Raw genomic sequence first — 12,205 nt, forward strand, 5'->3', positions numbered from 1 at the left:
CACCATTTAAGACCTTCCAGGCTTCACTGTATACTCTGTCCATTGTCATTTGGATACACTACATATTATTTTAAAATTTCCTTAGACTCAAAAGGAATTAAATTTCTTATTTCTTTCTGTAGACCTTATTTATTTTACAGATTTGAGAAGTGTTTGTATCCATTTAACGTTATGTATCTCTGATTTTACTACTTGTTTCATTTTTCCAGAACTATGTAATCTTCAACTCTTTGTTTCTCCATCATTTAGTAATAAAAGATAGTTCACATAGTTAAGAATCAAACAGTCCTCCAATATCTTAATGAAAAAGAGTAATCCCCCATCCCCACTCCATCATTTCTTACTCCGAGACACAAATTTAAACCCGCGACAAATACTCAGTACTTAACCTCAATGACTAAAGTTTTTTACCACTTTGTGCTACCCCATGTGAAAAGTGAGGATTTTGCTCCTCTCCCCAACTGTCCCTGCCACACAGGCATTCCTCCTCTTCTTCCTTCTCCAAGATCGTTGCTTCATACTTGTTATCAGGCAACTCTGAGGCTTATTTGATTATAATTATGTAAAGTGCTATCTGTATTAAGTACAGGTGCACAGACATATACCTTTTCTAACATTTTAAAATTTTTAAGTATTTGTTTTCAACTCATTCTTCTATAAGGCTATTAAATTTTCAGCCCATTTTCAATTTCTAGTAGTTTCATTTTTAACACTTTTTAATACATCAAGTTTTATGTTATAATACAATACCCAATACTATTCCTGTTTTAAATAGCATCTTGTATGATTTTATTTCTTTGGCATCTTTTATTATCAAAGCATATTTTCTCTTAACATTTTATTATAGAAATTTTCAAACACATAAATGGTGAAAGTAGAATAGCAAATCACCCTGTATATATGTATGTATAAATATATATATATTTATAAATATAAATATATATATATATATATTTCCTAAACTTAATAGTTGTTGCCATTTTACTATAATAGTTTTATTCATATATATGGGGGTTTTGCCAAACAGCTCTGAAATCAATTACAGACATCAGTTGTGATTACCATTCCTAAATTCTTTATTATGTGTAAGATGACCTGCTCATGCTTGTTGGCCCAGTATTTTCCTGGATTTTAGATCTTGTGTCATGAGAATTCATCAACTCCACTTTGAGTCCCAGACATATCAGGTCAGGTCAATCACCCTAACTGTGTGATTCAGAATGATGAGAATGCTTTGTCAAAGTCTGGTCTCAGTATTGTGTGTAAAATAATTAAGGTTGGTGCCTTGATATCATTTTCATTCTACTGTGCATCTATATTTTTGAATTTGCTTTTATAAAATATATATGTAGATAGATAGATGTCTATTTTCTCTGATACTATAAAATAAAATAAACCATCTAATAAAATGTTTTTTATATCATACAGTTGATTTTTTCATCTTGACATAAGACCTTCATCATCTCCTACATAAGACTTTAAAGTGGGTGAGGTTGAGGTTAAATACATTTGACAAGTTCAGTAAGTAGGTTAGACCATGGACCTCAGAGTTCAACACAGCAAGGAGCACATGTCAGTGTTTCTCACTGTTAATGTATTTCTAACACAAAGTCTCACTATGTAACCTGTCTGGACTGGAACTCAATATGTCAACCACAATGGCCTCAGACTTGTAGAGATCTGTCTGTGCCTCTGAGTGAAGGGGGTAAGGCCCACTCTGCCATGCCAGCCACTATTAAGGATTTTTAGTCTGAATTCTCAGGTCAGGTGGTAATCACCAGATCTTCCCATGAAGATGAAATTTCCTTCTGTAGTTAGCATACATCAAAAGCTGTTAAGAGGAGCAAAGAGAGGCAGACCATGCTCCAGGCTAGCCCTCCTGTTGTCTCCCTGTGGGAGAATGCGATCCTGCATCCGGCAGGTCCCAGGGGGAGCGCAAGACATTGTTCTTACCCGCCTGGAGTGATGGGCTTGCCCGTACCCCCTCAAACTATTTTCCAAACCATACTTCAAGAAGTGAAATGATAGTGTATCCCATGACCACTGCTTCTCATTCTATCAGCGACTTCCCATTTTTTATGAAGGAGTCAGTGCTTCAGCTTGCTTGTCCTACTGCTCACCCCCACAGCAGACTTCTTTTGTGCCTCGTTGTTCTGTGACTGGCACTTTGCACGTGGCCTCCCTTTCTTTCTGGAACATTACTACCTCCAGTTGGCCCCATTTCCCAAATCTAATGCATTGAGTTGCTAGGTCCAACTTGAGTTTGAGTGAGGACAATTCATACTTCACACGTTAGCAGTAGATAGAATGCTTTAGGGTAATGGTGAAGAAAGGTATTACTCAAGCAGACACACAAAGCAGTTTCAACTGTATACTATAAAGGGGTGGTCCACAGGCCTAAGAAAGCTCATAAGAGGGTAGGTGTCTTGAAGTAGTAATGCATAAGCCACAGTGTAATGGATCAACACACACACACACACACATGCACACACACACACACACACACATGCACAAAAAAGTTCAGTAAATATTTTTTAGGTGAACAAATGGGAATCACAGAAGCCAGCAAAGACAAAAAAACATGATCTCTCTATTCTTTCTATCCAACACATACTTACTCATCAGCAACTGTCTTAGTTAGGGTTTCTATTGCTATGACAAAACACCACGACCAAAAAGCAAGTTGGGGGAAAAGAGGTTTATTTGGCTTGCATTGCCATAGCACCGTTCACTGATGGAAGCCAGGGCAGGAACTCAAGCAGGGCAGGAACCTGGAGGCAGGAGCTAATGCAGAGGCCATGGAGGGGTGCTGCTTACTGGCTTGCTCCTCATGGCTTGCTCCACCCACAATGGGCTGGACCCTCCCCTATTGGTCACTAATTGAGAAAACACCTACAGCCAGATCACATGGAGGCATCTCCCTAATTGAGGTGCCCTCCTCCCTGATTACTGTAGCTTGTGTCAAGTTGTCACGCAAAATCAGTTAGTACGGCAAGTTGGTAGAAACCACATATAAAATGTTGATTCCTGATTTGATTCAAACAGTTCTCACTGCCAACAATTCTATTCACCTAGTCTAAGACATCGTCAACTCTCCTTATCTCCCCAAACATTTCTTTCTAAAAAGAGATGGATTTTCTTTCAAAGTGTGTGAGTGTGTGTGTGTTCATTTGTGAGGTGTAGGCATGCATGTGCCACAAAATACCCATGGAGGTCAGAAGACAACCTTTGTCACGGCGACCAGCAGCATGTCTGTCCTTGCCTTTCCACATCAACTGAGCCAGTCTCTTCAGAGCTGTGCCAGCCAGCCTAGACAGCCCTGGTGCTTCTAGAAAGTCTCTCCTTTGCTGCGAGCAGCCCTGTAGTGTGTGCTCAGTTGGTAAACACATGTGCTGCAAGCCTGATGACCTGAGTTTGATCCCCAGAGGCCAGAAGAAGGCATCAGATCCACTGGCACTGGAATTATAGGTGGTCATGAGCTCCCTGACATGGTGACGCACACTGGACTTGGGCCCTCTGCATGAACAGTATGTGCTTTCACTCACTGAGTTTCTGGAAGCCGAGGAAGCTCTAAGAAAGTAAATTCTTGAGTGAATGAGGGCTGTTGACATGACCGTGGTCATGTTAAGGACTTCAGTGCCCAAGGAGAGGCAAGGACATCTCTGGGTGAAGTTAAGAGGGAGGGCAAAGCTCTCCTTTGGGGTCTGAGTGTGAGTCACTGGAATATACAAACACCAGCAAGTGTAGCTTCCTCGTCCAGATGTTTACAGCCTGAGAGTGTGGGCTACAGAGACATCTGTCTGACTGAGACTGCTGCCTAACCTCTCCCGCTGTGATGTACTCAATAAGCACGTCAGGTTCTGGGTTGTGGGGGTGGGAGGGGCCAACCTATCAGAGCATGAACACCCCACCTGACCCAGCTTTTCTATACCTCTGTACCTTCTGTGTCTCTGTCCTCCACCCTTCCTTCATTCCCTCACTGACCCTAGTCAGCCTTGAAGGAACCATTTATCTCTCCAGCCTCTCTTGTAGTTTCTTGAGACAGAGCAGCACTGATCTCTGTGCCTCTGATCTCAAGCTGCTAGACACAATCAATCCCCCCAACTTCAATCCTCAAGTGTCCGGGACTGCTGGCAGGATAAGACAGTGTCTAGCTTAAGGTTTTATTTGGGGGAGTAAAAATTAGAGACAAGCATCTTAGAGACAATTCAGAACACCTTTATTTTTCCCCAAAAAGTCAGTATTAGTTCTTCTCACAGGATAATTTTTAATTTTACAAAGAAAAACTAGTTTTGAGTCTCATAGCATGAATGAATTTTGAGGTTTCTAAATGTATGGAAGGAAAACTTTGTTAATATGCTAATTTTCCCTTTCTTCCTTTGACTTTCTTACCCTTGATTTTTTTTTTTAATCTCAGTCTTTTTCATTCATGATTAACCCTTTGTTCCACAGTTAGGGCCCTTGGCTTCTCTAGGAAGATTTACTTGTGTAATTTGTAATTGGATGTCCTTTTCTTTTTTCCTGTTAAGTTGCTAACGACTGAGCATGGGAGCTTTATCACTGTCTGCTGGTCCATAACGGCCGTGAATCTGCTGATAAGAGAATGAAGCTCTCTGTCATCATCTTTACCATGTATACATATATTTGTGTATATATATATATGTATACACATATATACATATATATATATATACATATATACATATATACACATATGTTTGCTAGATGTCATCTTGATGTCATCTCTCGATTGGAGCTGTGACCTGTAAGAGTGTTCTTAGCCTGGGGGTTTCCAGAAGTATAGCTTTGGTGCCATTATGAATAATTCAGTTTCATTTAATGACAAGAGATTGATGCAGTGGATTAAGTTCTTAATCTGTCCTAGACTTTGTAGATGCGGGGTGGGCAATGGGAAACAGACATAAGTCTGCCTTTTGTTCATTCCCTAAGGTACAAATTGGAGGAGGCTCTGGCAATTTTCTCATTTCGGTCATGGAATTCTGAGGTTGCCAATGGAATGGTGACAAAGCTTAGCTATTTGGAAGCCCTGGACATAACAAAAGGTGCTGTCAGTAAGGTCATAGATGGCTCAGTTGCATTCGTTTTCAAGACATTCTCACTATCTGCGAGGCAGAGGAGGGATTATTTCTTTGGTCTCATCTAAGCCTCTGCTGCCCCACATTCGGCATAAGCTTGAGGAGCCAGGCAGTTCTTGAATACACGCTAGGTAACTGCATCTGCTTGATTTTTTTCAGACACTAGTCTTTTTCCCCCCTCACAAAACCTGTCATTTTACATGCAGACAGCTTGTGAAGGCAACACAGTATATTAACAATCACATTGGCTTTTCACAGATCATGTCTACAGTTTTGTCGGGCATAAATCACTACTTTAAAATTTACAAACCTTTCAAAAGCTTTTGAATACACGTTGACTCCTGTGTGGAAAACGGCTTTGAAATCCGCTCTTTCCCCAGATGGCATTGATGGGAACGTTTTCTGCACACAATGTATTCTCTAGCTCTTCTTTTCTGTACAGAACGAGTCGGAGCCTTGCTGGACTTCTCTCCTCCAGTATTGGTTGACCCAGCTAATATGTGCTTTAACTTAGTGGCGGTCACTGCTCCGCCTCATGGCTGCTGCACTAAACTGCTCACCATTTTCACAATAGCCACTGTCACTTCTCAGCAGCCCATCTGACTTTTCTTAAGATAGACCACCTTATGGGAGATCTTATGAAATACCATTCCATACATATATTTATATATAGTAACCTTTAACCAATACTTATGCTTATGTTTTGACAGAAACAACTCGTACTTTTCCTTCTCTAGACCTATAATCAGCCATTTCTCCCAGGAACCCTGATTCCTGTTACTAAGGGATAACAGAGTGGCCAGAGTCTGTCTGGCGTACGGCTCACACCTCTAATCCTAGCACTTGGGAGATCAAAGCAAGAGAACTGCCATAAATTCAGGTTCCACCTGGCCTATACAGCTTCACTCTGCAGAGTAAAAAACTATCTCAAAAAAGCAAACAAATGGACTTGAGTGCTGGATATAACTGGCACATTCATTGATACTAGTGTGACATTGCTTTTTACTGAATGTATCCATGACACAGAGAATCTTCAGTTTTTGAGATTTATTGATTTCTATTTTATGTGTTTGAGTATTTTTGTTTGCACGCATATCTGTATACCATGGAACACAGTGTTTGTGGAGGCCAGAAGAGGGCACTGGATTCCCTGGAACTGAAGTTAGAAATCGTTGTTAGACACCTTGTCAGTACTGGGAATTGAACCTGGGTCCTATGGAAGAACAGCCAGTGTTCTTAGCCACTGAGCCATCTCTCTAGCCCCATAAAATCATGAATTCATTAAAATTTTTCTAACTCAAACCTAATACTATAGTATTCATTTCCTTAACCCCTCCAATTTCATATCTATGTCTCTTATCCTCTACACTAAAAGTTCTGTTTTGGGGTATGTGCGTGTGTATCTGTGTTGGTGAAAATGGTTTTAGAGTTTCAGGACCAGTCTTACTTTTAACAACAAAAAACCCAAACCAAACCAATCAAACAAACAAAGGCAATGAACAGAATTTAAGAGTTCTTGGCAATTTTTCTTTTTCTTTTTTTTCTTTTTTTTTTGTCAACACTTAAGACTATATATTGAATTCTATGTACAAAAGTCACTTGAAGTAAATTTCCGTGGTTACCCATTTGACATATAGTTGGGTACATTTATTTCTCACCTGTGTGTAGGGCTTGTTTTATTTAGGCCTTGCCTCTTTGCCTAATATGTAAAACATTCACTGAGTTCAAAAGTTAAAAAATAAACAAGGTATATTCAGAGAAACCTCATTTTGATGTTTAGCCTGTCCCAACTAATCAGAAAATTCCCAGGAAGAGACACTGATGACTTTTTAATCCTTTGAGTTTGAGAACATTTAGCACATATCTATGTAGTATGCCTTCCTTTCTTTTACGAAGCCTGACGTGGGATGCATGGTAGGTTTTGCCACAGTTTTTGTTGTTGTTAACTTGACAAACTTAACTGGGGATCTTTACAGGGGATGCACTCAAGTGCATTCAGCCAGGCCCTACTGATGGATGATAAAGCTGTGTCCAGCTTCAAAGTTCCAGGCTGCAGTGAGCATACTTAGGCAGGCACGCATTCTACTTTCGTAGAAACACAGTTTTCTCTAAGGGATGGTAATGTGTATCCTGCTGTGACAAGTGATTATTTCTCTAAAGTCATTCCAAATTATTGCAGATAAGGGGAAAAAGTGCTGTTTCCATTTTGAATCCCTACTCACTGCTTGAACAGCTCTCATGGTAGAGGGCTGTTTGCCCTCTTGCACAGGTCTTCCAGGAGTACTGCCTTTGGCTCTTGCTTCTTTTCCATTTTCAAGTCTTTATATCAAATACGGGTGAGAAGTCATCAACAGTAGGATGTGTTAGTTATTTGAGAGCAATAGCAACGTTTTTCTATATTTTTAATATCTGTGCTTTGACCTTAGATATAGTGAAGACTTTTTTTTTTTTGATGTTTTAGATTTCCTGAGGTCTTATTCACACACTGACTTATGTTAGTCAGTGTATCAGTCACCATGAACATACAGCTCCTCTAAAGGAAAGCATTTAATTGGATCTGACTTACAGTTTAGAGTTTAGTCCATTGTCATCATGGCAGGAAGAATGGCAAGCAGACATGGTGCTGGAGAGGACCTGAGCACTCCACATCAGGATCCCCAGGAAGGAGGCAGAGAAAGACCCTAGGCCTGGCTTGAGCATTTGAAACCCCAAAGCCCACCCCCACTAACAAACTTCCTCTCCTAATCCCTGTCAAGTAGCACCACTCCATCTTGACCAAGTGTTCAAACACAGGGGCCTATAGGGACCATTCCTATTCAAACCACCACACCATATAATGCAGTTGTATGAAATACGTAATTAGTGGGCTTTTACTATGGTCTCAGAGTTCATTACCATGACCTACTTACCAACATTCCATTACTCCCCCCACACCATTTTTAACATTCCTAGCAACTGCTTGTCTACTTCCTCTCCCTACAACTATTGATTAGTTCAAATCCATCCTTGACTTCTTGTAGTACACCTTTGGTTCTAGTTTCTATGTCTTAACCCCTCAGTTACCTGGATTCCACCTTGTAAATGGCATGAGGTATGAATCTATTTCCCCTCCTCCCAACTGAGTAGCTGTAAGACTTGCTGGAAAAGTTCTGCAGTCTCCTGTTGTTGCTACAACAAATTACTGAAAATTTTAAAGAAAACAAGGTCAGATGTTCCATGAGCCTTACTCCCTGAGTTAAATTTCATGTGTTGGCAGGGCTACATCCCTTCTTTAGGCTTTAGGGAAGACTATGTCCTTTCTTTCTTCAGTGTCTAGGGCGTGTCAATTATTTGGCTGAATGCCTTTATCATCCTGTCTTCTGTCACCCTGCCCATGTCATATTTCTTCTTCCTCTTTTGACCTAGTTGTCACCCTTTGATGAAGGACTCTGTGACCACACTGGGTACATCTAAGCAATGAGAGTTAACTTCTTCCTTTTAAGACTGTTTTTAAATGATCATATCTGGCAAGTTCCTTTTATCACTTAAGGCAGTATATTCATAGGCTTGGGGGATTAGATGTGGATATCATTAGCAGGCCATTATTTACCTACCACAGCACCCACCCAGGGTTCTGCGCTCATATCCATTAAATGTCATATTTTGATATTTATTGTGTCTACTTTTTGGAGCATCTGTTCAGTTCCAGTGCTCTATTCGGGAGCCGCCGCCACACTCGTTCCCGTGGAAAGGACGGTGTGGTCTTGCATGCTCATCTCATTGCTCTTCCCTCTAGGGTTTCTCTTAGAGCTGTCTGCTTGTTTGTCATTTCATATAAGTTCCAGAACCAACTGCTCCCACCCACTGGTTGGTATTTTGTCAGACTGGCTTTACATTTACAGGTTCACTTATGGAAATTTGACATTTTTATGTTGCTTATTCACCCTATCCAAGGACTAAAGATGCCTCCTATTCGGCACAGCCAGTGTCTATACCTTTAGGAAGCGTTTTATGCTTTTCTCAAACAAGCTTTGCTCATTTCTTACAAAGTTTCTTTCTAAATATTTCACCTCCATAAACAGGATCATCTCTTTCATAAGCTTATTGTCTGTGTACGTGTAAGAGATTTCTGTAAATTAATTGTATATCTTGGTGCTTTGCTAGTTTTTTGATTCTTTTATTTTCTTGTTCAGCCATGTATGAATTCTAAAAGATATTTTAAAAGAATTATTTATTATTTTATGCGCGTGGGTATTTTTTCCTGCCTGTATGTCTATGCACCATTTTCATATCTGGTACCTGCAAAGGCCAGAAAAGAGGATTGAATTCCCTGAGACTGCAGATCCGGATAGTTGTGAGCTACCGTGTGGGTGCTGGGAATTGAGCTTGGGTCCTCTGTAAGAGCAGCCAGTGTTCTTAACCACCGAGCAATCTCCCCAGCCCTATTGTAAAACACTTAAAAATATTAATATAACTGAATCCATTAGCTATTATTTTATTTTCCATTTACTTTATTTTATTGGCTTTTTATTTTCCCGTGTGAATCTAGGACATCATGCATGCTACATAGGCATTCACCTTACACCCCAGCTATACCCCAGCACTTCTCTTTCAGATAGTTAGTCACGCAAGTCTCTCCTTCCTTCTTAGTTAGGAGAAAAAAATGCAACTCAGTTTCCAGACATGACATCAAAGACATCAACCCCCAAATCCAGCTATTCTCACTTCTTCCTTTTACATTTTCATGCAATCATTTTCTCTTGTTTCACTGTGGCAGCTAATACCTCCTATATAACTATACGTAGCAGTGGAGGTTCCAGGACATAGGCATGTTCCCGGTGAATCACTGAGAATCAGCCTTATTAACAGCAGAGACTGACAGGCCCAGGGGGCAGCTGAATACAGGAAGAAAGCCTGGACCTCCGTCTTCATCTGCGTGTATCATTACCTTCACGTTGGGTCCCATTCCACTATGGAAGTAGTGACATGAGATCTTACTAGTTACAGAACAAGAAAAGTCATAAGGAAAAGAAACTGGTGGAACCACAAGTCAGTGGGTCACAGCAAAGCAGGGTGTGCGTGTTTATGAGTGTGGATGAACATGCTTGTGTGCACTTGCATGTGGAGGTCAGAGGTCAGCCCTTAGCTGCTACCGTCCTTATTTCTTTCACAGACTCGGTCACTGGCTCATCCGCTAAGGTAGACTGATGGGGAAGCCAGCCCCAGGGACCTGCCTGGTTCTGGCTCTCCAGTGCTAGGATCATAAATCATAAACCAGCTTTCTCTGCGGACTCTGGAGCTCAAACTAAAGTCAACTGGATAGCAGGCAGTTTACTGACAGAGCTTTCTCCACAGCTCACTAATAAGTTCTCGCATGAACAGTCACAGTTCAAGCAAAATTACCTGAACAAAAAATATGCAAAATGCCCTTATAGTCTCCAGTGAAAATCAAGCTTTAGGGTTCTATGCCAACTTTTATTCATATACATTGAGTTTCTCATAGTTACTTTTGTTTAGAAACAATTTATATTCTGTTTTCCATTTGATTTTCATGATAGTTTTCCTTGCTATCAAATACTTTTAAAAATGTTTAAATCTTGGGGCTGTACAGGGGTGGCATGCACACACACACACCACATACGTACATGCAGGCAAAGCAATCACATCCATGAAACAAAAACTCTTTTATCTTGAAATTAAATCTTAATGATGACTTAGTAGTCCCTCCCCCCACAGCCCACTTTGAAAAGCATAGAGAAGATGATGACATCAGAACATCACATCATGCTTCCCAGTGACACCTGTGTACATACAGCGAGAAATCTGGATAGAACTGCTCACAGAAAACCACATTATTATTGTCTTCGCAACCTAATGACTGGCCTAGCTTAAAGTCCCTATTTTGATCCATTTAAACTCTAAATTCACCCTGACCATAAACATCTATGGTGGTTGAGTTCAGCTGTCAACTTGCTTGGGAAGTGCATAAGAAATCAAAAAGCAAACGGCTGGGTTTGCCTGTGAGGGTGTTTGCAGAGGAGGAAGGAAGAGACAGGCACGTCCCAAATATGGGTATCCTCAGCTCAGACTAGGCACCTAACTAAAACAAGAGGCCATGCACCTGCAGCAGCAGCCCCTGCCTCATGCAGTTCCCATCAAGTTGCCAACACAATTCTTTACAGACCTGGAAAGAAAAATTCTCAACTTCGTATGGAACAACAAGAAACCCAGAATTGCTAAAACAATCCTCTACAATAAAAGGTCTTCTGGAGGTATCTCCATCCCTGATCTCAAGCTGTACTATAGAGCAACAGTAATAAAAACTGCATGGTGCTGGCATAGAAACAGAATGGTGGATCAATGGAACCGAACAGAGAGGACCCAGAGAAAAACCCACACACTTATGGACACCTGATCTTTGACAAAGATGCCAAAACCATACAATGGAAAAAAGATAGCATCTTCCCAGATGGTGCTGGTCTAAATGGATGTCTACATGTAGAAAAATGCAAATAGATCCATACTTAACACCCTGCACAAAATTAAAGTGCAAGTTAATCAAAGACCTCAACATAAAACTAGACATATTAAATCGGTTAGAAGAAAAAGTGGGGAAGACCCTAGAACTCATTGGTATAGGAGACAACTTCCTGAACAGAATACCAGCAGCACAAGCTCTAAGAGCAACAATCAATAAGTGGGACCTCATGAAACTGAAAAGCTTCTGTAAAGCAAAGGACACCGTCATCAAAACAAAATGACTACCTACAGATTGGGAAAGAATCTTCACCAACCCTTTATCTGACAGAGGGCTAATATCCAGTATATATAAAGAACTAAAGAAGTTGAAAAGCAACAAATCAAATAATCCAATTAAAAAATGGGGAACAGAGCTAAACAGAGAATCCTCGATAGGGGAATATCATATGGCAGAGAAACACTTAAAGAAATGCTCAATGTCATTAGCCATCAGGGAAATGCAAATCAAAAGGACCCTGAGATTTCACCTTATACCCATCAGAATGGCCAAGATGAAAAACTCAAGTGGCAACACATGCTGGAGAGGCTGTGGAGAAAGGGGAACCCTCCTCCACTGCTGGTGGGAATGTAAACTTGTACAACCTCTCTGG

This window comes from Psammomys obesus, unplaced genomic scaffold, assembly GCF_907164565.1.
Source record: "Psammomys obesus unplaced genomic scaffold, mPsaObe1.curated_primary_1811, whole genome shotgun sequence".
Classification (NCBI taxonomy): Eukaryota; Metazoa; Chordata; class Mammalia; order Rodentia; family Muridae; genus Psammomys; species Psammomys obesus.